This window comes from Tachypleus tridentatus, chromosome 5 (genome assembly GCF_004210375.1).
Source record: "Tachypleus tridentatus isolate NWPU-2018 chromosome 5, ASM421037v1, whole genome shotgun sequence".
NCBI classification, from domain to species: domain Eukaryota; kingdom Metazoa; phylum Arthropoda; class Merostomata; order Xiphosura; family Limulidae; genus Tachypleus; species Tachypleus tridentatus.
The window spans coordinates 24,265,822-24,292,650 of NC_134829.1; the positions used below are offsets into that span (position 1 = coordinate 24,265,822).

The 26,829-nt window shown below is 34.7% G+C and overlaps 1 protein-coding gene and 1 long non-coding RNA gene across 2 annotated transcripts in view; one reads left to right on the top strand and one right to left on the bottom strand.

Annotated features, from left to right (window-relative positions):
• The window catches only part of LOC143250725 (frizzled-10-B-like), a 255,452-nt gene that overhangs the window by 196,394 nt on the left and 32,229 nt on the right, over window positions 1-26,829 (top strand). The window lies entirely within an intron of this gene.
• Window positions 1,533-7,384, bottom strand: LOC143250249 (uncharacterized). The gene is made up of 3 exons (XR_013028107.1): window positions 7,233-7,384; window positions 3,618-3,695; window positions 1,533-1,661 (listed from the first exon to the last, which is right to left on the bottom strand). It is a non-coding gene; the product is annotated as an uncharacterized LOC143250249 (long non-coding RNA).

Consider the following 26,829-nt stretch of genomic DNA (forward strand, 5'->3'; position numbering starts at 1 on the left):
ATCTTAAAATAATATTACGTTATTGTGTATGTTTAGCATAATTATAAACAGAATTATCTGAAGGTTGTAATGTTTGAAGTTTTTTACAAAGTCCAATGACATATATTTTATTATTGCGAATTAAATCAAAATAAATGGCCGTTTTATAAGCTTGTATTACGAACTATTTTTCATGTAAATATTTGTAAGATTAAAATTATATTTCTGGTGACGTTTTTGTGTAAATGTATTGGAAATATTTTTTTCCAAAATACTGATTATATTGTTGCTTACTTTTACTGCCCGGCAAGGCCAGGTGGTTAAAGTACTCGGCTTATAATCCAAGGGTCGAGGGTTCGAATTCCCGTCACACCAAACATACTCGCCCTTTCAGCCGTGGGGGCGTTATAATAAGAAGGCCAATCCCACTATTCGTTGATAAAAGAGTAGCCCGATAGTTGGCGATGAATGGTGATGAATAGCTGACTTTCTTCTATTATTACACTGATAAATTAGGGACGGTTAGCGCAGATAGCCCTCGGGTAGCTTTGGTCGAAATTCAGAAAAAAAAAAAAAGTTTCTTCTTCTCGCTTAAATTGTTGTGAAAACTAATTAAATTATGTTTTGCTTTCTCCTATTTGATAATAAATGTTTAAACAGTTGAGTTTAAATGTTTAAGTCTGTGCCCAATTAATTTTCGGATGTATCATTTTGCACAACGCTAAGCAAGAAGGAGCACACTTAGCGACCTAATATTTTCGTAAAAAGACTCTGGAGAATGAGATATATAATAAAACCACTGTTGTTATTTTTATAATGCCAAGTTATAATTCACAAGGTCCTATATTCAAATCAAACACAATAGTGAAATGTAACAATGATTAATTTGAGTTTGGTTGTGAGGTTTACAATTAATGTATATTTTTCGTCGAACGTAGCTATATCAGAAAGTCGTTGTTGGTAAAATGCTGCAGTGGTACCTCCACAGTTCTTCATGTAGGCTTAAATAGAGCACTTTCGTTTGAATTGCATTGACACAGAGATAATACACCGAAAAGTATATAAAAAAATCAAGTACAAGCCAGTCACGAATAGGAAATGAAAACCATTGGACCATTTTAATTTCTTTGACATTGTTCTGTCCTATGAAAGATGAATCAATTGAGTATATGGAAGCCTGGGGTAAAAATGTATTCTCATAATTTGTCAGACTCATAAGATGAACATAAACAGTGGCAAACAATATGGCTTCTGAAAGAACGAAATTCATAAAACAAAATAAATACAAAGTTTCTCCGCCAAAGTAAAGAATGGTATTACTCCAGGCGAGAAAATGATATACAGTATTTTTTTACTGGAATTGAAACTTAATAATGGAAGTTATTTATAAAAATTGTTTCGTTTTAAATTTTAAATAAAAATCACTCAGATAAAGTAATGTACTTAAGATTTCTAGAAATAAAATGGACGTTTACAAGAACTGAGAAAAACAGTTCTAAAAATATATGTTAAAATCTAAAATGTCATATTCCATTTCAGGTGAAAGTCTATTTTAATGAATATACAGTTTCTTTAGCTTTCTTTTCATATTTTTAACCCCATTGGAGTTGTAGACGTTGAATAAAGTGGCACTTGATAGTATGGAGCGTTTCGATCCTCTCTAGTGTGAAGGTATTGAAACTCTAGGAATAAAATAAAAATATATTACACGAAGAAAAACTAAAACATATATCTACGTTCTTTGCGATAAGAAAATATTAAAACCTTTTAGCAGTACCTAAATATTTTTATTGGTTTAATCACTCAAACACGACAAGAAACATTCATTATTAACTTGAAACTACTTTCATACTTTTGAGTGTAAAAATAAAGTAAGTTAGAGTATAGAATGGCAAAAATATATGTACGTCACTCAACATATAAATATATGTACGTCAATCAACGTATTTTAAACTTGAATATTATTTTCTACTTATTATAATTAAGATTTAACACTCCGATGAGACTAGTGTCCGTTAAAGATGTTACGTAAGGATATATTGTTCTATCAGACATTTAAAATAAGATTCTAATAGTAACTTGCAGTTACATTAAATACATATTCTATGCATCCTTTTATTCGTTTAGGAACAAAAGAGCTTCCGTTTTCTTAAGCATTTTGTAGATGAGTACACTAATTAAGATCTATATACTTGTTATGGTTCGTCTTTTTATTCTCAAATATTTAGATGTATGAGGGTTTTGGCTCTTTTGGACTTTCGAGCAAAGCTACATGAGAACCATCTGTGTTACCCGTCCCTAACTCAGCAGTGATGGACTGGAAGGAAAGCAGCTAGTCATCACCACTCACCGCCATCTCTAGCGCTACTCTTTTACTAACAAATAGTGGGATTGAGTGTCTTATTATAGCGCTCCTACGGCTGAAAGGGCTAACATGTTTGGTGGGACGAGGATACGAAGCCGCGACTCTCAGATAGAGAATCAAGCGCCCTAACCACCTGGCCATGTATTGAAGGACTTTACAAAAATTTAAAAACATTAATGCAAATTATAGGTAAAAATGTTAAGGTCGAGTATCTAAGAATAATGAACAAAGAAAAGTGAATTTCAAAACTTTATTACCAGCGTTGATTTTATTCGTTTTATTAAAACAATTTTGGATTACGTCATTACAGCATGGGTCACCATATATAGCCGTCCCCTATTTGTAACGTAATTTTCATTGCATAATAATCCATCCTAAGAATGTCATGCTCAAAGCACCCCCTTTTTATTTTAGTGCTTTTCATAACTCACTTAGCGTACGACCGTCTCTCAACATCAGTTTTAGTAATCCAAAGCATAGAAATCAATAGACGTTGTGTCTGACGCAATGAGAGGTATGTCTTCGTATGGAAGAACACGTATATCTGTTTCACTCTCCAGCTGGTTGAAGTGCGATGGGGAAGATCCATCTTGACTGTGTTGTCTACTGTTGTTATAGATAGTATGAACCAACTTGTTTTCCAACGTCATTAAGTTGAAGGGTTTGTTTGTTTTGAATTTCGCCAAAAGCTACTCAAAGGCTATCTGCGCTAGCCGTCCCTAATTTAGAAATGTAAGACTAGAAGAAAGGCAGCTAGTCATCACCACCTACCGCCAACTCTTGAGCTACTCTTTTATCAACGAATAGTGGAATTGACCGTCGCATTATAACGCCCCTACGGCTGAAAGGGCGAGCATGTTTAGTGTGACGGGAATTCAAAACTGCGACCCTCGCCTTACGAGTCGAGTGCCTTAATCACATGCCCATGTCGGGCCAAATTGAAGGGATATCCACATCTTAGTTCTAACTCCCTGACCGAAACAGCTCTTTATGATCCGAATTTATGGATATTATGTTTCAGTAATAGCTGTTACAAGCAAAATCTATTAAACTCAAAACATTGTAAAAATATAATTCTTATACGTCCCGTTTCACCCGGCTTTATATCGACTGATGTTGCCAAATGACTTACCGATTTATATTCAAAACAGCTTTAATATAATGATTTAACCCTCTTTAATTATAAACCCTTTTATTATATGTGTTCGTGTGCATTAAAAGACATTCAAAGGCACCTCGATAATATTTTCTGAAAAACTGTTCAGCTGCTTACCTGTAGGGTTTATGAGTGCCAACAGGGGGAGCTCGATTGAAGTCTCAGAGAAAGTCACTTTATTTGCAGAAGATTGAACTATTAAATCAAAAAGTATTTCGATAAACCAGTTTGAGACAGGAAATACAGAAATATACTAATGATTAATGTGCCCATTCATTTAATATAAGAATGCTTTTGAATAATTAAAAAAAATATTATATTTAAATATTTTTAACACAGGATCTCTTTCTCTAGGCCCGGCATGCCCAGGTGGGTTAATAAGGCGTTCGACTCGTAATCCGATAATCGCGGGTTCGAATCCTTGTCGTACCAAACATGCTCGCCCTTTCATCCGTGGGGCGTTATAAAGTACGGTCAATCCCACTATTCGTTAGTAAAAGAGTAGCCCAAGAGTTGGTGGTGATGACTAGCTACCTTCCCTCTAGTCTTACACTGCTAAATTAGGGACAGCTAGGGCAAATAGCCCTCGAGTAGCTTTGCGCGAAATTCAAAACAAAAAACCTCTTCCTCAACCGGAGGCGAAGTGTTGTTTTTATTGTTTTTCAGGTGGTAGATAAAGAAACAAGTAATTCTAATTCCAGTTATTATTTGATTATTTCTTGGTGATGAAACTATCAAAATCTTCTGTAACCAAGTATTTAATCTTTATATGTAAAATGGTAACGTACCTAAGTCGGAAGTTATGAACAATGTGTGTGTTTTCTTATAGCAAAGCCAAATCACGCTATCTGATGAGTCCATTGAGAGAAATTGAAATCTTATTTTAGCGTTGTAAATCTGTAAACTAACCGCTGTATCAGCAAGAGACTGTTATGAACAGTCAAAGACAAAGATTTTGGAGTGACCAGTCACCTTACCACCAATAGTTTCATACACAGTACTTGAATATCTCTGTTTTTTATTACAAAGAAAATTATTAGAGCTTCCTGTATTGCCTGTTTCAGGTTGGATACCTTGTCCTTGATCTCCTGACCTGGTCCGAAGGCTACTACTATTACCACTATACTGTCCTCGTTAGCACCAAACATATTTTTGAGTGTCGCCACTGCTTCTTTGGGATTGATAGATGGATTTGCCTCAGCAAGGATGGTCAAAAACTCTATCGTGATCAAATACCAAGCGGCTGCATAAGTTGCAGGTCGAATATCTTGGAACACGTAGGTAATCGAAGAAATAGCTTAGCGGTACGTCTGCAAACTTACACTGCCAAAAATCAGCTTTCGATACTTGTGGTGGACACAGCACAGATAGCCCATTGTGTCTTTGTACTTGACTAAAAAACAAGTTCGATTAAATAATACTGATTAATGATGGTGTGCTGAGGAGTTACAGAGTTCTAGTTATAGTCAACGAAGCTTAGAGCTGGATACCTGTTAGACTCTAGTCCGAAGAAACAAATGCAAAGATAGTTGAAGAAGGTTCACGTAGCGGACACGTCTGTTATATAACAAGACGTACTTTCGTTATCTATGGAGTTTCTGATGATGATGTGATTGGTCATAACTCAGTTAAATACGGACCGGGTATTGTAAGATATAACTGTCTTTACTCACCGTATGCTACATCCTGTTTCACTGACATCTGATAAATATAGGATTATTTACTCCTAATCCTAACCATATTTGAGGGAGAGATCTTTTGTTAACAGCTTTTATAAGAGACAATTTCAAAGTTTTACTTGGCATACCTTTCACAATTTTATTTTTATCTTAGAAACTGTAATTATATTTTTATTTTAATTTTCTGTGTTCACGGTTCTTCATAGCTTATATAATACTTTTACCTAATTTATTAGCATTTTTTAATTTCGAACACATATGTATGTCCTCTTGGGTGTATTATACAAGTGATTTCAATATTAATACGAATGAAATAAATACACATGATAGAATTAAGTGGTATAATTACCAGACGACATGGAGGAAGAAAAACAATACAGTTTCTGTCATCAAAAATTTTTGTTTGTTTTCTGAATTTCGCCCAAAGCCGTGGGAGGGCTATCTGCATTACCCGTCCCTAATTTAGCCTTTCAGACAACTAGCCATCACCATCAACCACTAACTCTTGGTTTAGTCTTTTACTAACAAACAATGAGATTCATCATCCCATTATAACGCCGTCACGCCTGAAAGGGCGAGCATGTTTGGTGTGACGGGGAGTTGAACTCCTGACCCTCAGATTACGAGTCCAGCGCTTTAACCACCTGGCAATGCCGGGTATCTAAACGAGAAATGAGAAATATGATTCTTATCCTATACAAAGACTTCTAGGAAAATACAACTAAAGCTGTTTGACCGTAGCATGTAACACTAGTTTGTGTCATGAAATGTATTACAAGTTTTCTTTTAGCTTTGTGCCCGAGCTTGGTTTGTGACTTCTTTTAATTAAATACCGATTTGTTACATATATTCTCCTTAAAATTCAATAATAAGATATAGCAGAAAAAAATGTATATACAACAATATCGAATCAATTGTAATATTTTAGCCACACATAAGGACAACTACATACACAGGCATGTGTGTGTATTTGAATACTAATTATGTTTTAATAATAACTCTGAAACAAAAACAATAAAAAAACCCAAAGCGAAACAGCAACATGTACTTATATGAGTAATCGACTCATTCCTCGGAAAACGAAAGTAAATGATAAAATAAAATGTGAACATAATAATAACAAGCATTTATTACATGTATTGGAATCCTCACGATTCCAACACATAAAACAAAACATTTGTAATTACAACATAAATATATCCATAAGAAAATTTCAACATACAAATATAAGACGGGAAAATGAAGAACTGGTTGAGTTGAACTTTAAATCCAGTGAAGACTGGGCTGAGTTATTTGGGGACGAAAGGAGAGTTTTTATATACGATGTTTCTTATATAAGAAGTTCATTATAATGTTTGGCTGTTGAGAGAATTTTAAAGTTGGAGAGAGAAGTCGGATTTCCTGTTTCTGTCTCGTGCTGATAAGGTTTAATGAATGCTCTCGCTTGTCACGTTCATATTTATTTTTGTCATTAACGTACGTATATGGTTTTAACTCTTTGATGAAGTATTAAAAATAGTAAAATAGACGAGAACAATTAATAATTATTTAGTGGCAAAAACTGGTACTAATAAAAAATAACCATCAGAAGTTTTGCACATAACTCTTTCAGCGGCACTATAACAAATGTAAAGTATACTATACATCTTCGCGATGCTAAAATATTCAGACAAAACCGTTACAAAAGAAAAATAATTCACTCACAACAAAACGTAATCAAACTATTAGTAACATAAATAAGTTATTCACAAGAAGTATTACTGCTGAAAAGTATTGAACAACGAAACCTTATAACAAATTTAATTAAACAATATCGTTAACCATAAGACATTTACAATAGAAGTTAAACAACAGTAGTGATAATATAAAGAATGAAGTAAATACACCAGCATTTTGTAAGTTGAAAATACAAAAAGGAAAAATGCATACTAAATAAATGTTGTTTGTTTTTATACTTTTAATAATTCAAATGTAATGATGGGATAAATGAAATAAACAGATTTAGACACATTTAAAAAAACGGACGATAGAAAAAAATTACAATAGTGCTCACCTGCACTAATAGGTTTCGCATATGGTGCAGTAACGAGTTCCGTTACAACAATATAAATGAAAAGGGAGTATCTAATCATTTCAGAGCGATCTTCCAACTGTTCAGAATACTGAAAATATTATTACTAGGTCGAACTTTTCAGATATGGAATGTTTTTTTTTTCTTCTTTTGCACAAGCAAACGTTCCCTATAACCCTTGTATTGAACTCCTGTCTGAGATACGTGTTTTCACATAAGAACACCAGTGGTTTAAATATAGATATCTGTTTATTTTTAGGACATAAGCGCGATGCCAGTGCAAGGGCGTGTCCGGACCGACGGCTTTCTTTTAAAGATACATTTACATATAGGTAAAACGTGGTACGTAGCAAGAATAAGGACTAGCGCGCCCACAGATGCCCAAAGCTCCTCCAGGCTACATTTTTTTTCCTTCAAATGTATGGTAAAATATTCGCTATAAACTCTCTGTGTATTTTATTTTTCAGATATTAGTTCTTGAACTACGAACAAATTGTGATATACATACGATGGGAATATTATTGTTTAGTTTCTCTGAAACAATAGTTTTGTTTAGTGTGCGTGTGTTTAATATAGACCTAGTTTTAAGCGAAACGTTAGCATCTCTGTATTTACTCACATAAGAAATAGTTCTTCAATCATTTTCTAAGCCATTCCGCTCTCTTTTTATTAACGCAGTGGTAGTGTTTTTCTTGGATTAGAGAACATTCTTCACGTTATACAGAGTCATAAAATCTCCCAGGTGTTGCTTAGAGATATTATAATTTTGAAAGAAAATATAAGACGCATAAAAGGTTGACCTGATCACGTGGTCTCAGACATAATTAATAAAATTACAAGTGTAGTTTACCACGTACTCCATGCCCTATATTCTGATCAAGTCAATAAAAACTTTGTTGTTGTTGCTTCTCCATGAGAAACAAAACACACTTGTCTATCATGTAGTGGTTCCTAATAACTAGAAAAAGCATGTAGTGCTTCCTAATAACTAGAAAAAATATGTTGTAGTTCCTAATAACTAGAAAAACCATGTTGTAGTTCCTAATAGCTAGAAAAACATGTAGTAGTTCCTAATAACTAGAAAAAACATGTTGTAGTTCCTAATAACTAGAAAAACATGTAGTAGTTCCTAATAACTAGAAAAAACATGTTGTAGTTCCTAATAACTAGAAAAAACATGTTGTAGTTCCTAACAACTAGAAAAACATGTAGTAGTTCCTAATAACTAGAAAAACATGTAGTAGTTCCTAATAACTAGAAAAAACATGTAGTAGTTCCTAATAACTAGAAAAAACATGTTGTAGTTCCTAATAACTAGAGAAACATGTTGTAGTTCCTAATAACTAGAAAAACATGTAGTAGTTCCTAATAACTAGAAAAAACATGTTGTAGTTCCTAATAACTAGAAAAACATGTAGTAGTTCCTAATAACTAGAAAAAACATGTTGTAGTTCCTAATAACTAGAAAAACATGTAGTAGTTCCTAATAACTAGAAAAAACGTTTTATAATTCAATCTTATTTTGAAAGTCTTTTAAATCTCCCTTTTTTAAAGAAAGAAACTCTTAGGATACTCTTTTACCAACAAATAGTGGGATTGACCAGCACATAATAATACCTATACTGGTGAAAGAAGCGAACATGTTTGGTGTAAGGGGGGATTTAAACCTGCGACCCTCCAGCACCCTAACCACGTGGCCATGACGGGCCTGTTATTTTTGGACAAATATCTTTGAAAAAGGGCTTAGTAAAGCTTCCTCCAAGGACAGTCATAGTTATTTACGTTTAAAAAAACTTTTGTGTGTGTGTAATTGAAGGTGAGTAGTCAAGCCTAAATGTTGAAAATCGTCTAATAATGTTTGAATAGGTATAGGCATAGGAATGGACTATTTCATGTGTATGTATAGAACTTTATTGCTGTTTTAACGAAAAACAACACAAAGGACTATTTAGGCTCTGTCTACAGCGGGGAGTCGAACTTTGGATCTTAGCTTTGAGTTGATAAACTTTCCTCTAACCTACCGAGGGACGTACACACTGAAGGAATCGTGTAGAGTTAAACAAGTAAAATAATATAAAAAGCTAATACTGCCACGCTAACAGGGACAAATGTTTGTTTTTAATAGAAGTTTTTAACTATTTAATATATTCTTATTTAAGGGTTATTTTCCGTCATATGCTGCACTATATAGACGTTGATACATTTCCTAAGTTTTGTGGTAAAATGGAAAAGCTAATGTAACTATTGAAGAGTGTAATAATCATTTTTATTCCTAATTCACCCCTGATTAAAGAAACGCTCAAATTATTGGACTAAATATCTGTCTTGATCTTAGGTTTTGCTGACTTGTCTGTAACATAATTTTGAAGTTTGACAAATAGTAGTTTCACTCCTAATTATTTTAGACGGATTTGTTTAAAATTGGTGAAATAATGAAACAGAGAAGTGTTTAAGTGTGAAATAACACCACATTATGGCCCTAAGGAGTACGGATAACAGGTTTTAGTGGTGATTTTGAATCAGCAATTGAGTATTCTTCCCAATGTACGGTTTTGGGTAATACTGAAATAAACAAGTGCAAACTTTGCGTACAGTAAAGATCAGAATGTTGCAATGAAGATATAGAATTGCTAAGAAACACCAAATCCGTTACAAGTACATTCGAGAATGCGTAAGTGTGGCAGTCATAAGACAGAAGATACAACAAAGGTGCTTCAGGTGGTATGGACTGATCACGTGATGACCAGAGGAGTACGTTTGTGACATAGTTAGATCGATGAAAGTCGAGGACAAACGACCACGATGATAACCAAATGAAAGAGATAGGTTGTCATTATTATAGAAAACATGGACACGTGTGGTGTTGAATAGTAAGAAATTATGATGGGTCAGAATGAGTAAAAGTAGGTGACTCGTAAATCAAATAGAATAAACACTGAGATGATTGAATGTGATGTGTTGAGTAATCTTCAAAAAAATCGTTTAAAAAGAAGGAATTTTTCAGATGCTTATAGAACCTAACTTATAGAACCTAGCTTATAGAACCTAACTTATAGAACCTAGCTCAAATCAAACTCACTCTCTGTGAATCTCACCACCCAAACTCCACCCACTGAGTTAGCAGTAGGTTTAAGGCTAATAATGCTAAAAACCAAACTCCGATACCCGTAGTAGGAACAGCATAGATAGCTCATCGTGTAACTGTGTGCTCAACAACAAGCAAACAAACTATCCCATGATTCCTTGCGTCTCAGTATGAGTGGTAGTTTATCGACAAAAACACGTTTGTCAAAACTGTGATAAAATAATTCACTTTTATTGGTTTAACATCTTTTAAATTAGATATTAGCTTAGATCAAATTGTGATGACATTTTAAATTAGATATCAACTTAGATCAAATTGTGTTGACACCTTTTAAACTATATATATCAATTTAATTTGGCCCGGCATCGCCAGATAGTTAAGGCACTCGACTCGTAATCCGAGGGTCGCGGGTTCGAATCCTCGTCATACCAGACATTCTTGGCCTTTCAGCCGTGATGGCGTAATAATGTTACGTGTAATCCCACTATTCGTTGGTAAAAGAGTAGCTCAAGAGTTTGGCGGTGGGTGGTGATGACTAGTTGCATTTCCTCTAGTCTTACACTGCTAAATCAGGGACGGCTAGCGCAGGTAGCCCTCGTGTAATTTTGCTCGAAATTCAGAAACAAATAGTTTAATTCAAATTGTGTTGACACCTTTCAAATTAGATATCAGCTTAATACTTGTATAGAAATTGTAATTCAAGTATTCATTGTTTGGTAAGTTCATGATGTTGGAATAACACATATATTCAAGAAGTCTTGATACAAATGAAGCAGAAACTCTATAACCCTAACACTTTTGAAAGGTGGGCCTTTCTTGTCCAGGTCCAAACTGGGAGTGGTTAGAGGGTTTCTTTTTTCATTACTGCTTGGTAAGGATGATTTTGCTTTGTCACCTAAAGGGTACGGAGAAACCTGTCATATACATGTTTTTGACGATATTATTGTGTAAAACTAAAAACACTTAAAAGTTTATTAGTGTGTAGTTAAGCACAACTCTAAACGGTGGGCTATCTGTGCCTTATCATCCCGGGTATCATAATCTGATTTTTAGAGTTGAAGGTCTGCAGACATACTGCTGAAATACTGTGTTGAGATGCTCCAAAATAAAATTGGAGTGAAACAGAATGTGGAAGGGTAAGTTTGTATAGACCTACTAGAAACTTATCCATTCTGCTTGTTATTTCACTATTTGTATGACTGATTGAAAGTTTTGGTGTTGGTTATGTACAGATTTCTGAGAAGCAAGATAAACGTATGTTCTTTACATCTTAGTAAGTGTAATGGGCAAGTGAGAACTTGCAAAAGCAATTATTATTAGAAAGCAATTGTTGTTAAGCACAGAGTTAGACAATGGTCTCTTTGTGCTTTGCCCACCACGGAGATCGAAACTAGAATCGTTGGCATCATAATCTGTAAAGTTATTGCTGAGTCTGTATATATAAATAATAATTTAAGTTCACAATAATGGAGAGGTGGCATACCCATTTCACTTGTTTAGTGGTACACGTAGATGGAGAATTGATATTAATACCACCGTATCATCCCCAGTGGCACAGCGGCCTGTTTTAGGACTTTTAACACTAGAATTTTGGTTTCGATTCCCGTGGTAGGCAGAGTATAGATAACTTACACTGCAGCTTTGTGCTAAATTAAACAAACAATATCAAAAATATCTTACAGTTATTAAAGAGACTAATTGTGAATTTCAGCATTCTTTTATATGCGTGTGTGTGTGTGTTTTTATAGCAAAGTCACATCGGGCTATCTGCTCAGCCCACCGAGAGGATTCGAACCCCTGATTTTAGCGTTTTAAATCCGTAGGCTTACCGCTGTACTAGCGGGGGGCCTTTTATATGCGAGTAAGCCTAATTACTACTTCTCATCTCTAAAGCTGCTAGATGGGTCCGGCATGGGCAAGCGTGTGAAGGCGTGCAACTCGTAATCTGAGGGTCGCGGGTTCGCATCCCCGTCGCGCTACACATGCTCGCCCTTTCAGCCGTGGGGGCGTTATAATGTCACGGTCAATCCCACTATTCGTTGGTAAAAGAGTAGCCCGAGAGTTGGCGGTGGGTGGTGATGACTAGCTGCCATCCCTCTAGTCTTACACTGCTAAATTAGGGACGGTTAGCACAGATAGCCCTCGAGTAGCTTTGTGCGAAATTCAAAAACAAACAAACAAAACTGCCAGATGTATGACTGTACGTTTTTTTCATGCCCAAGAATTTTGTGACTATTGTTGTTTGCTACGTCACCGTGACTTTTAGCAATTTCTTGTTCGAATAGTTCTGTATCCAAATCTTTAAGCTGTCTTCTGTATAACTGTGACGTTATTGTTCATGCTCTTGAGGTCTGCCAGAGTCTTAAATGTTTTGTTGATGATTGAAATAAAATTACTTTGTTCTTAAATATTTTCTTTCTTTCAAAATTCAGACACATCGTCAGCACACATGAAGAGCTAAACATAATTATTTTCGCTCGCTCGTTTCTTAATGGGTATTTGGGTATGTTTATTTCTTAAATACCAGAAGGGTCAGGTGCACAAGACCTCTTCCTCCTTAATTATTTTGTTTCTTTGTTCGTTTGTGTTTTGAATTTCGCGCAAAGCTACACGAGGGCTATCTTTGAGGGCTATCCGTAATTTAGCAATGTAAGAATAAAGGGAAAACAGCTAGTCATCACTACCCACCGCCAACTCTTGTGATTGTTACTAAAGGTATCGTACCATATTAATTAGGCTTTAGCAGTGGGTTGTTTTAGCTTTTGTCTTCTCTATAGCACAAACAAAATGAATTAATAAACCAATTAAATATAACATGACGCTCAAAGAACGTTCTGTAACTACTGTGGGCTAGTTTCTGCCGTTATTGTATGGATGTCTCTTGTTTTATTGTTTGAAAACATTATTACAGTACTGTGCCATGCCAACAGAATTGTGGTAATATTGGACTAATATTATTACAATATCTTTGTGTTCGGTAATATTGGTATAATATTGTTACAGTATATTTGTGTTCGGTAACATTGGTATGATATTGTTACAATATCTTTGTGTTCGGTAATATTGGTATAATATTGTTACAGTATATTTGTGTTCGGTAACATTGGTATGATATTGTTACAATATCTTTGTGTTCGGTAATATTGGTATAATATTGTTACAATATTTTTGTGTTCGGTAATATTGGTATAATATTGTCACAGTATATTTGTGTTTGGTAATATTGGTATAATATTGTTACAATATTTTTGTGCTCGGTAATATTGATATAATATCGTTACAATATTTTTGTGTTCGATAATATTGGTATAATATTGTTACAATATCTTTGTGTTCGGTAATATTGATATAATATTGTTATAATATTTTTGTGTTCGGTAATATTGATATAATATTGTAACAATATCTTTGTGTACGGTAATATTGGTATGATATTGTTACAATATCTTTGTATTCGGTAATATTGGTATAATACTGTTACAATATCTTTGTGTTCGGTGGGATAGCTTAGATGTTGATTTAGTCTATTATAGAAAACTATTTTTTAATAAAAATAAAACCATCTGTGTTAGTGAATCAGTTTTATATTAGTAAAAGGTTGTTTAATTGTATGAAGTTCCATAGCACCTATGCAAAAACTACAGAAAGCTATATACTAGTAATTTGATAGTGCTGCCTGTGTCCTTTATAAAGGTAGGTCCAAATGTCGAAAGCGCTGGTTCTAATTGTGTGTTTTATATAATAAAAACAAAGGTTGTTTTCATATATAAAAGGGAGATAGTGAAAACACCAAACATATCTGCAGAAATGAAACAGGTTATCCCAGTAAATAATATTTTTTAACCATTTTACATCTGTTTATTGAATAAAACGATCATTCACATATAGACATGAAATTTATTCTCTTCGACCCACAAAAACGTGAAATCTTAAATAATATAATCAGGCCTGAGCAGAATTTCACGCTCTTTCAACACTAGGCAGATTGTCGACCTATTAAAATAACAATAAAAAAATTTAAAAAACAACAAAAGTGTAAAAAGTGGCATTACAAAACAAATTTTTATGTAGTTCCAACACCTGATACGTGGTGTCGTTACAAAGTGCGGACGCTAGTAAACTGTTCCTGAAACCTGTAGTTAACCAGTGAAAGCCTTAATATATCTAGTGAAACGTTCTCGTAGGATACTATACCCTTTTCGGTTTTTATTCTTCTGCATGACGAACATGGATCAATACGTTTTACCGAAATCTTGTATAAATAATCAACAGAAATTTTTAAGTTAAAAAACGCTGCGAAAATAGTTAACCTACCAGATTAACCGGATTTCAAATGTTAAAAACCTCTGCGCTAAAACTTAAGTAACTTATTGTTTATTGTTTTAATTTTTTTTATTTTTTGCAGTTACTCAGAATATTTTTTATGTTATTTCTTTAAATGTCACTTCACTTGAGTGGTTGTTGTGTTCAATTTGATCAAAGTAGTTTAATCAACGAAGAATGCACAGTACAGGAAGGGATTTGGAAGCTCCCCAGTTACACAGCGGAAAGTCTGCGGAATTATAATGCTGAAAACCGGGGTGGACATCGTTCAGATAGCCCATTGTGTTTATTTGTGTTTACTTCCAAACAAACAAAATATGGAGATTCAAAATTTCTTGAATGATTGGTTTACCTATACGTTTTAGCGACAGTATTTGAATTAGCTGAAATAGGCGCGAAAATAACAACTACATCAAATGTACACTGTAGTTGTTCTCAGGATTACCAAGTTTTAACATCCGCGGTGGGGAAAGCACAAAATAATTTATGGTAGAGCTTCATGCTTAAGAACAAACCGCTAAATCTGATAAGAAATACCAATCATCTAATTTCCTTATTCGTCATCTATCGGTAGTTTGTTAAAATATTCCAATTACCAACAGCTACACGAAAGTATGTTAAATGTAAGATAATCTAGTGTATGTATCACTCGTGAAGTAACCAAATCGATCGTTTTTTGTGTGTGTTTCTTTCTCTAGGAAAGTTTAATTTCAATCTCCATGACTATAGTGTGAGATAGATGTGATTAAATACTCTTAAAAATTGCTAACGTATCATTATATTTCATTTCAATAGCGAAAACAGAAAGAAGCTTTTGACAGAATATACTTTTAGAGAAAAGAAAGGAATAAAATCAAACAAAAAATATATGTGATCTTCAATTAAGTAGTAAAAATACATTATTTTGTACAGAACTTCATATTTCACCAAAACCAACTCAAGAAATGGCTTTTAGCCAAGAAAACATTTCTGTACTTTACTTTTTCTTATTTTGTTTAGTTGGCATAAAGAATGGAATGTATGAAAAACCTATGCATTGCTTCTCGACAGAATATGAAAATCTCTCTAAAAATGCTAATTTAAATCACCAATAATCTTTTTCTGAAACTCCAGGTTGGCATCTTTTGTGATTCCAGCATGAAACTCATTGAAACACTGAAAATGAGAGAGGTTTCCTTCTTCCAATGACAGCTTTCTCCGAAATCCTTTAATGATTCTATGAAGTTAACTGCAGAAATGACTGGTTTCAGTGCGCAAGAAATATCTAAGTCTTTTCCACAGAGTGCTTGCTGATGTATGATGCAATGTATGAACAGAGCGCTTGAGAGTTAAAAATCTTCCAAGACCCACCAGACCCTTCTTTACTCCAGCCATGTGTTTTCTTCACCAACTGTTACACCTCTAAGCTGATTTCACTGAAGGTTATATTCTTGTCAAAATTACCTCCACGAATGAACACGAGAAGTTGTGACGTACTCGAGATATCAGTAAACCCATCCAATGCCAGAGAATACCATAGGAAGTTTCTAGATTTTTGGCGTATCTGTAATGCGATGTTCTCTCCAAGTTATTCTTCTCTCCGTACAACTGAAGTTGCTGAAATGCTGATACTTTCAAAGAAATTGGCTTTTTCAGGACACAGCTCATTTGCTGCTTCCATCATACACTCTTTGATGAAGTTGCCATCAGTAAAAGGTTTATCTCGCTTTGCCATCCTATGCACTATATTGTAACTTGTACGAATGGCAGATTCATTTCCAGCAAATTTTCTCGTGAAGAGATTCTTTTGAGATTCAAGAACACGTTTCATAGATTCAAATTTCTCAGAGTGGAACTTTCCTGAAAATTTCCAATATGTTGATAGATGTTTTGTTTCAAAGTGACGCCGAAGATTGTACTCTTTCAAGATGGCAACACTTTCGGTGCATATCACACAAGTAGCTTTCTGGTTTTTTGTTTCCACAAAGAAGTACTTTTCTCCCCATTCTTCATTGAAAGCACGACACTCAGAGTCCACTTTTCTTCTTTTAAAAGCAACCATAACAATGGGTTAAAAAAAAACAGGATCTGAAAATGAAAAACACAGAACGTATTGTACTGGTCCAAGAACGCACAAACAAAATATATTGAAACGTACGTTTGCCCGGGCCTCCGCTAGTGCAGCGGTATGTCTTCGGATTTACAACGCAAAATCAGGGGTTTGATTCTCCTCGGTAGGCTGAGCAGATAGCCCGATGTGGCTTTGCTATAAGAAAAATACACACACAAACGTTTGCCCCGACACTTACCTAAGAACGAGTTACGAAAAGCGCATAACCCGACTACTAAGAGAAATGAGCTTGCTGAAGCGGTAACCCTAGGCCGCTGAATTTACAAGACGAGTCGATAGGACGAGGGTTAAGTCTGTACTTGTTTTCGAAATCCTATTGCTTTCATAGATACTTGCCTCGATATGAATAAACGGGCAGCAAGGACGAAAGAAGAATTTTCCTATTGGTTAAAAATGCGCGTGACAGCCGTGTTTCTTTTTATCATAACGTCTTGTGTTTGCCAGCTTAAAGCGACCATCGGTGTGATTTATTTTGTAACGACAGTCAGACATTTCGTGAAATGTCACTTTTTATTTCGAAGCGGCTAGCTGCTGGCGGGCCGGACAAAATGACCTCGAGGGCCCTATACGACCCGCGGGCCGTTGTTTGGTGACCCCTGATATACAATGGTAATAATATATACGATAGTAAAGGTAGGGATTTCTACTATTTCATACATATTGTGTCTTCGCTACCTAATTTATAGTAATCCAATATTCCAAAAACAGAAATTCATGATAACTGAAGAAATATTTGAATATCGTTACAGAGAAAATTACAATAAACCTACAATAAGTGCATTTCTTGATGACGAGAAACCTAGCTATTCTGAGATACAATAAGTGTGTTTGGTTGTTTTGTAAATTTTGCGTAAAGTTTGTTTGTTTGTTTTTTGAATTACGCACAAAGCTACTCAAGGGCTATCTGTGCTAGCCGTCCCTAATTTAGCAGTGTAAGACTAGAGGGAAGGCAGCTAGTCATCACCACCCACCGCCAACTCTTGGGCTACTCTTTTATCAACAAATAGTGGGATTGACCGTCACATTGTAACGCCCCCATGGCTGAAAGGGCAAGCATGTTTGACGCGACGGGGATGCGAACCCGCGACCCTCAGATTACGAGTCGCACGCCTTAACACGCTTGGCCATACTGGGCCTTGCGCAAAGCTACACGAGGACTATCTGTGCTAGCTGTTCGCAATTTACCAGTGTAAGAATAGAGGGAAGGCAGTTAGTCATTACCACCCACAGCTACCTTTTGAGTTGCTTTTTTACCAACAGATAGAAGGACTGACCGTGGGATTACAATTCGATCACCTTGACCACCTGGCCATGCCAACAATAAGATATAATTAATAGGAGTCTATACTTTTTTTTTTCGTAATAACCTTAATCCCGACACTTTGGATTTCACCAGAAATTTTGTGAGCCAAGAATTGTTACTCCCAGGTGGCCAGTCAAGTCAGCAATGAGGATTCGAATTTGAGACTCTCAGATTGCGAGTCAAATACACTAACCACCAAGCCACGCCGGCCACATTAATAGAAACTGATACTCTCAGAAGTTATTTATTTCTTGCCTATATCGTTAAATTAGGTGGTTATATATATCAAAATCAAGTACCGAAAACTACTTTCCGACATTTCAGAACAAAGTTCCAGTTATTTCTCTAAATCAGACAGCTGCAGAAAACAAGGTGTACTGCTTTGTAACATTGTTAAGAACATTCAGTTTATTGATTGATCTATTTTTTTAGCGTAGGATTCATCTCAAGAACATTCATATTAACTTTATTTAACAAGTATCCCCATCTGATAGTATAATATAGATATTTAACTTAAAATATAACGTTATAATGCAAGAGAGCACACAGCTTAAGAAAGCCAGTAAGTTCCTTTGACGATTGCTATCTATTGCTTTGTGTAATTTATCAAAGACATCTCTTCTGTCTTCCCATCGAAAACATTTTAGCATAACTGTACATACTCTGTGCAAAAATAGACACCAACCTGCTCCACTGACAGTCTTGGCGATGTTTAAAGTTATAACCTTTTTTATATTTCATGGAAACGAAAACAAATCTTGTGGGTAGTGAAAGTGTCCTAGGATAATATAGCATTTTATTTTGTGTATATAATACTGCGTTTTCTCATTCTGGAACAGGACGTGAAGATATTTTCAATAGATTTAACTTGATAAAGATATCACGGGATTTAAGAGCTAAAGCTATTTCCAGTAAACACATTATTTGTTTCATTGTATCATTTTATTTTTTATCCTGTGTCTAGTTTGTTTGTTTTCAGAAACTCAGTCAAGTTCAGAGAATTCAGAATTACTTTGCTATACACTTCCAGATCGAATCTCCTGTTGTTAGATGGGATCTGTCTTCTCATTCTTGTGGAATTGTGTGGGTGGATGTTTTCTTATAGCATATCCCACCGATGGGAATCAAATCCCTGATTTTAGCGTTGTAAATCCATAGACATAGCAATGTACTAGCGGGGGAATATTTTTCATTGTGGAAAAATCACTTTTTTACGTGAGAATACCATGCCACTCATATGCAAATCGAGAATAATTATAGTAGATAATAGATCGTTGTTGTTGTTTTTTGCATCGACTATTGAAACCTTTAAACATATTTTAATAATCGTTTTAAAGGTTTTATTTATGTACAAAATATAGTTTATTTTCTATTTTTGCTGTTCTTATAATGCTGCAAAGCTACACAGTGGGCCCTATGTGCTCTGCTTATCGAGGGTAATTGAGTCCAAGATTTTAGCATTGTAAGTTCATAAACTTTTGGTTGATTTACTGGTGGGACAAACACAGTAGAATTTGTAGATATTATTGTCAAACTGTGAATGCAAACATTTATATTTTACAAATTAACTGTCTGTTTTATTTAGAAGATTTTTCACGTAAAATATATAACTAGTATAATGAGATAATTAGGTTGAAATTTTTATACAGATATTATTGCTAGTAGAGGTTGTTTTTATTAATTTATAAATGTACAGATAACGAAAGATATTGGGCGTATTAAACTGATGCCTCATTCTTATTGGTTATAAAAAGAGAAACCACGTGCTTTACGAGCAATTATAATGTATTTTGGTTGGTTCAGATCAAGAGTTAAATAGCTAGGCTATTGAAAGCTTATATTTTGTAAGGTAAAAGTCTTTTGAACCAAACTCTTAAAACTTAAGTTTTAGAAAACCAGTAATACAAATGGAATTGTGGTTTAATTTTGAAGATACAAACTTCACAGTGGATTATAATTATTACTCCGTTTTGAAAGATAATTTTTTTGATAAGGCTAAAGTTAAGCTTAATGTGTAGAATTGTTAAAAGTTGTTTCTTGAGCCAAGTCAAAATTTTAATTTTTTATTGTTAATGTTAATAAAATATTTTTATCTTGTCAATAAAATTGTTTTATTTTGAACCAGAAAGTTAGAAATGACATTTAACGCAGTGAAAATATGAAAAAACAACAACGTAACGTTAAGTAACAAAAACAATTCTGCTAAAATTATATTAATTATTTGATTTTTATTTGCTTTTTCCATTATCGAATCCTCTTCATTTATTGAGAGTCAATTTTCTAACAGAAGCACCTCGAGGAAAACGGTTTTAATAAGTGAACAACATATACATTCTACACTCTAACTTGGGTAAATCGTCTTCATTATGAAGTGCTCGACATTTTTCAATACATGAGTTTCGTGCTTCAGATATCTCCCCCAGTGGCACAACTTTAAAACTAAAGGCTTTTATAACACTAAAAACCGGATTTCGATAACAGTGGTGGACACTGCAAAAATATCTCATTACGTAGCTTTGCGCTGAACAACAAACAAAGATACTTATCGCAGATGCCCAGATGTGGCTATATGAGAACTGAAAAAAATTTGACGCTGAAAAGAAGACTTAATTTTTTTATTATTTAACTAGGTGCAACCCGTAAAACATTTGCAATAGTTTTCGTGCCACTGCTGGAATTTTCCTTATTTTATCGTTGAAAAGATTTTATGCGGTCAGACAAATAAATATAGGTAGGAAATGGTATATGCATTACTTTGGATACATAACTAGATATGCTCTACTTCACTCTATTGGTACAGCGGAGGTACAGACAAATCTCTCCGATTCTCTTCTGCCCTCCAAAGATACACGTATTAATAAATCTACGTTTTCTCCTGTCTCTTTTGCAGCTTGGACCTCTCTCCATCGGTCCCCCCGAAGTGCAGGCCAATTATTTGATGACGCACTCACTCATGGAATTCAAATTTCTCCAACATGGACCTGCCTCACTGTCCCGTAGCAGGGTCCTTGAGGGTTAATAGACCTCTTTCTACTAAACAAAAACTAAAAGACACTGCATACAGTTCTTCTACATAATAAAAATGGCTACCTTCGTACAGTGGAACAGTCAAGGTTTCCATTTAAGTTTATATGACACTAAAGCCTCGATTGATTTCAATCATCCTGTGTGTCTCTCCTCACAGAAACATTCCTTAGGCCTGTTGCTGCTGTAACCTTTCAGCGATTTTCCTTGTAAAGGAACGACAAATTGTATGATGGTTAAGTTCTGCTGGTTAACTAACTGAAACATAGTTGTTAAAGTTCTGGGAGTACTAACTGAAACATAGTTTTGTTTAAGTCCTAGAAGTACCAATTGAAATATAATTGTTAATGCCCGAGGTACATTATGGAAAATAATATAAATATGGCAAATTATTCAAATAGGCTGCACTAAAATAATAGGAAAAAACACTGGTAAGTCAGCTTATTGGTGATTTTTGTTTGGGACGTGGGAAACACATAAAACGTAATTTCCAATGAGAATAACGAAACTTTAGAAAAATGTTTATATATGTGACATTCTAGTAGTAAATAATTCCACAAGAGCAGAAACATGGAATTAACATCTTTCACTCTTTCGGCATATTTCCTATTATTGTCGACAACTGGAGACGTTTTTGAAACTCCTATAGCTTTGTTGTGATGAATGTGGGTTTTTAATTAAAACTACAAAATGCACTTTTGATTTGAGGGACGTCACTGACTCTCCATCCGTTTTGTCAAGAGAAAGTACCAATCTTTAGTAACAAGATAAAGAAATATTGTATTGTAAAACTGTACAAGTTTGGAATCAGCACAATAGAATATCGCTTCAGGAACCACAAAGAGATACAAATATAGGGAAGATTTGTATTCAATGCAAATGATAATCAACAATGTTTGGCTTTATAAAAATATCGTTGATGTACAATAAATCTTGAAATGAGGTATAGTTTTCTTCTAATGACGAATAACGTGTAGAAATTCAACTGAAGAGAATACTTAAGCAGAGGTTAGGACTATGAAGATGAGTTGTCTGGAAATGATAGAAGTCTAAAGATGGCAGAACTCCTCCACAGAGGAATGTTCCTGTTATTAACAGTGTAAAAACAAACCATTCTTAATAGGCCTGCTTTACTCCCAAATAAAAAAACAAAACGATTGTTACATCAAATCTCTGAAACCTGTTACAAGAACTTTCACAGTTTTTGCAAGGTGCAGTATCAGAGGTACTTTTCAAAGAACTTCCTTCTTCGGTGATTACAGCAGTGAGTCTGCAAGTCTACTGGCTAAAAGCCGGATTTCGATATCCGTGATGGGCATTCTATAGATAGCCCTTTGTATATCTTTATGCTTAAGAACAATCAAAATAATTTGAAATCGTATGCAAAAATTAAAATTGCAGTGTAATATCATTGTGCTATTAGAAGTACGAATGGTAAGAACGCCATGACAGATCTTTTGAAATATCCAAATGAGGACGATTTAAGAAGACTGTATAGTTATATATAAAAATATGAGTTATTGAATAATTTTCTCAAGCCTGAATAAACTTTAGGTAATCTGTAAAAATAAAGCACAACTAATAAAGTCCCTGTGACTGTCATTACGTTCGTTTAATCTTCTGTAGCTTTATGAAATTTATTTGGCTCTATATAATTTTAATTAAACTGACTGAATGTATGAATAGGAGGATGGTTACAGTTCGCAAGTGTTATGACTGAAATATTAATAAATTGCATCCTTCCATATATAATATATCTTTAAATTTTATGACAAGGAACAAATGTTTTTCGACCCGGCATGGACAAGTGGTTAAGGCACTCGATTCGTAATCCGAGGGTCGCGGGTCCGAATCCCCGTTACGCCAAACATGCTCGCCCTTTCAGCCGTGAGGACATTATAATTTGCGGTCAATCCCACTATTCGTTGGTAAAAGATTAGCCCAAGAGTTGGTGGTGGGAAGTGATGACTAGCTGCCTTCCCTCTATTCATACACTGCAACATTAGGGACGGCTAGCGCAGATAACGCTCGTGTAGCTTTGAGCGAAATCCAAAACAGACCAAACCTATTCAGAATTTTACATCAGAGAAATCGAAAGAAAATTATAAATCAGATTCACTGAACATAATAATGAAAAACTCTCCCATGGTTTCCGCTATTGTAACTCAAAAATCCACAGTACATCCACAAAAAACAAAGAACCAAATAACGATAAACAAAGAGTGAAGGAAGCTATCTTATTTGAACAAAACAACCCCGCCCAAAAACCAATACCCAGGGTACTAAGATACCTATACCATGTTGTGAAGCAATCTCCAGTCATGTGACCTCTTTATTCTTTAGTGTTTGTATTACTGTGTCAATGTAAACTACTTGTACCTGATAATGAAATAATCAGGTCGAAACGGTGTGCATTTATAATAAAGTTTTATTCGTTACTAAATGAAACTGTTTCCAGTTTATTCGAATATATCTTTATTCGAAGATCCCTGACGAGCAAAATTCCACCTTTTGAAATCATTTAGGCTACAGGGCTTCAAATTTTTATTTTATTTAGTTATGTTTCCTAAACATCATGAATGTATTCAGGTATATCCATAAATTTTTACTCTAATTGTCCTCGCAGTTAACGAAATTGTTTGTTGTCCGAAACATGAGTTAATCCTTCTACTGTAATTTCTTGGAATACAGCCTATTCAAACAGGAAATACATAAGCTTCTGATAAATGCATAGGAAAGAATTTAGTTAACATTACCCACCGCTAACAAGAAAAGTAAAATTGACCGTCACATTAAAACGCTTCCACGGCTAAAATATCGAGCATGTTTGATGGTGGGATTCAAACCCACAATCAGTAGTAGTTCGTGAGTCGAATGCCAGGTGCCCCTAGGTAACAGAATACTGTGTTAGTGTTGAATAAACAATTTTATTGTTTTAAATTAAACTTTGGTTTACTTGCTTTACCCTACCACCCGTGTTCGATTTATTCTTCACTTAAATAGTTCTGTATGCACGATTTTAAGGCTTATCTGTAGCTAAGTATCACATGAACATGATTCCGTGACAAAGTCTAAAATAAATTATGTACAACTGTTTGAAACTGTGACAGTTTTGTAAATGACTACCTGTTTGTATTTCCTACCTAGGAAGTTGCAATATTACCAATCATGTTGTTTAATATGATATAAAATAATAAACAGTACAAACTATCTTTACCATCAGTCAAAATGATCAAACAGTCCTTAAACCTTCTGACAATTCCATTATAAAAAATATCATTTCAAAGTCAGTTTTGAAACAGTGTTAAGTGAACATTAACATTACAGACTGTTTAGGTGACTCCATACACGTAGGTTCCACACATTACATCTTATTGCTACATCAATATTATTATTACAACATTCAGTATAAAGAACTTTATAACAGGATGAAATTACTGGTTTTATATATAAAGCACATAGCGCACTCAAATATTCTATTTGTAAAATACGCAAGACTTCAAATATTGTATATATGAAACAAATAGAGAATTCAATATACATTTTTGAAAATAGTCGCATTATGTCTTCTGTTTTTCTCAATATCACTCATTTTTGATTAGAGCATATGTATCTAACAGGCCCGCCATGACCAGGTGGGTAAGACACTCGATTTGTAATCTGAGAGTCGCGGGTTCGAATCCCCGTCACACAAAACATGCTCGCCGTTTCAGCCGTGGAAGCATTATAATGTGACGGTCAATCACACTATTCTTTGATAAAAGAGTAGCCCAAGAGTTGGCGGTGGGTGGTGATGACTAGCTGCCTTCCATCTATTTTTGCACTGCTAAATTAGGGATGGCTAGCGCAGATAGCCCTCGAATAGCTTTGCGCGAAATTTACAACAAACCAAACCAAAATCATATCTACAAATATTCAATTACAGTACTGAACAAAAGTGTTGTCTCCCGCTGTTACAGTGGAAAGTCTACGGAGTTACAATGCTAAAATCAAGGGTTCGATTCCCCTCGATGGACTCAACAGATAGTCCGATGTGGCTTTGCTATAAGAAAACACAAAAGTGTTGGGCAAGAAAATATTTTGTCATTCTTTCCATTTTGTGGGGCTAATTCTTCCATGTCACCACGTAAGAAAACTCAAATATTTTATACCTAAAATAACATGGTAATACTTTACTGTTGACAACCGATGAACCAGTATGAGAATACTTGTCATTCTTTAGAATTTCCGTAAACTTGTACCAAGGACATATCATAAGGGTTTTGCTTGAATGAACATACTGATTAAATTTTAGGTCTGAAATAACTGTCATGGTGCCCAACGCAGTGTCTTAACTATATAGAAAGAAGCTAGTAAGAAACTAACATATGGCACCGGTGTATGTTAGAAATCATTTTCATAACACTCCACAAATAAACCTTGATACAGAGAGCGTTTAACACATTATATGAAGTTTTATTTTCATTGCCCAAAAAGCGTAGAGAATTGTCAGTAGAGCAGAGAGTTCGTACAAAAACTTTACGTGGTGCTGATTGAACTCTCCAGCAAATTGCTTCAGACTTGAAATGTTCTCCTAACTCATGAGACTGAGACAGGTAAATTAGAAAATAGGAAAGGAAGAGGAACATATAAACTCAGTTATACTGATGTTAAGTATCTTTGTTTATGCAGCTTTCAGGACAGAAGGAAGACTACACGAGATAAACAGCCATGATCCAAATGACAGAAAAGTGTCCTGATATACAGTGTCAAGAAGACTCAATGAGAATGAAATATTTGGTTGTGAAGCAGTTAGAAAACCTTTACTTATATCTCCAATCATCATGAAGAAACTGAATCTGCTAAAAAATACAAAAGCTGGACTGCTAATGATTGGTAAATGGATTTACAGGTGGATAAGTCCAATTTTGAAATATTTGGTTCAAAATGTAGGTCGTACGTCCGACGGAGGAAAGGTAAAAGATACTTACCTCAGTACATAACACCAACCATGAAATATAGGTGGAGTCAGTATAATGGTATGAAGGTGTTTTTCTGTTAATGCAACAGGAGACATTTGCAAAATAAACGAAATAATGAACCAGTACAGATATCATCAGATACTGATCCGCCATGGTATATCCTGTGGTTTGTGTATTATTGGTTAAGGATTCTACTACCTAGAAAACAACTACCCTCTTTCAAACATTAAAAAAGAAACTGCTGGAGTCATTTTAATGATACAATGGCCCCCATAGAGTCCCGATCTCAACCAGCTTATGTAGATCTGGAACATGATGGATCAAAAACTTGACATGTCAAAAATTACTTCTAAAGAAACTTTATGGAAGTGTATTACAGACATTTGAAGTAAATTCCCAAAAAAACACTTTCATTAGATGTGTTGCAACGATGGTTGAAAGACTGTCTGCAGTTATTAAACCAAAAGGGGGACACAAAATATTAGCTGTTTACTGAACTCAGCACTTCCACTGAGTTTCTATTGTACTATGTTTACTGAACTCAACACTTCCACTGAGTTTCTGTTAAACTATGTTTATTGAACTCAACACTTCCAGTGAGTTTCTGTTGTACTATGTTTACTGAACTCAACACTTCCACTGAGTTTCTGTTGTACTATGTTTACTGAACTCAACACTTCTACTGAGTTTCTGTTGCACTATGTTTACTGAACTCAACACTTCCACTGAGTTTCTGTTGTACTATGTTTACTGAACTCAACACTTCAACTAAG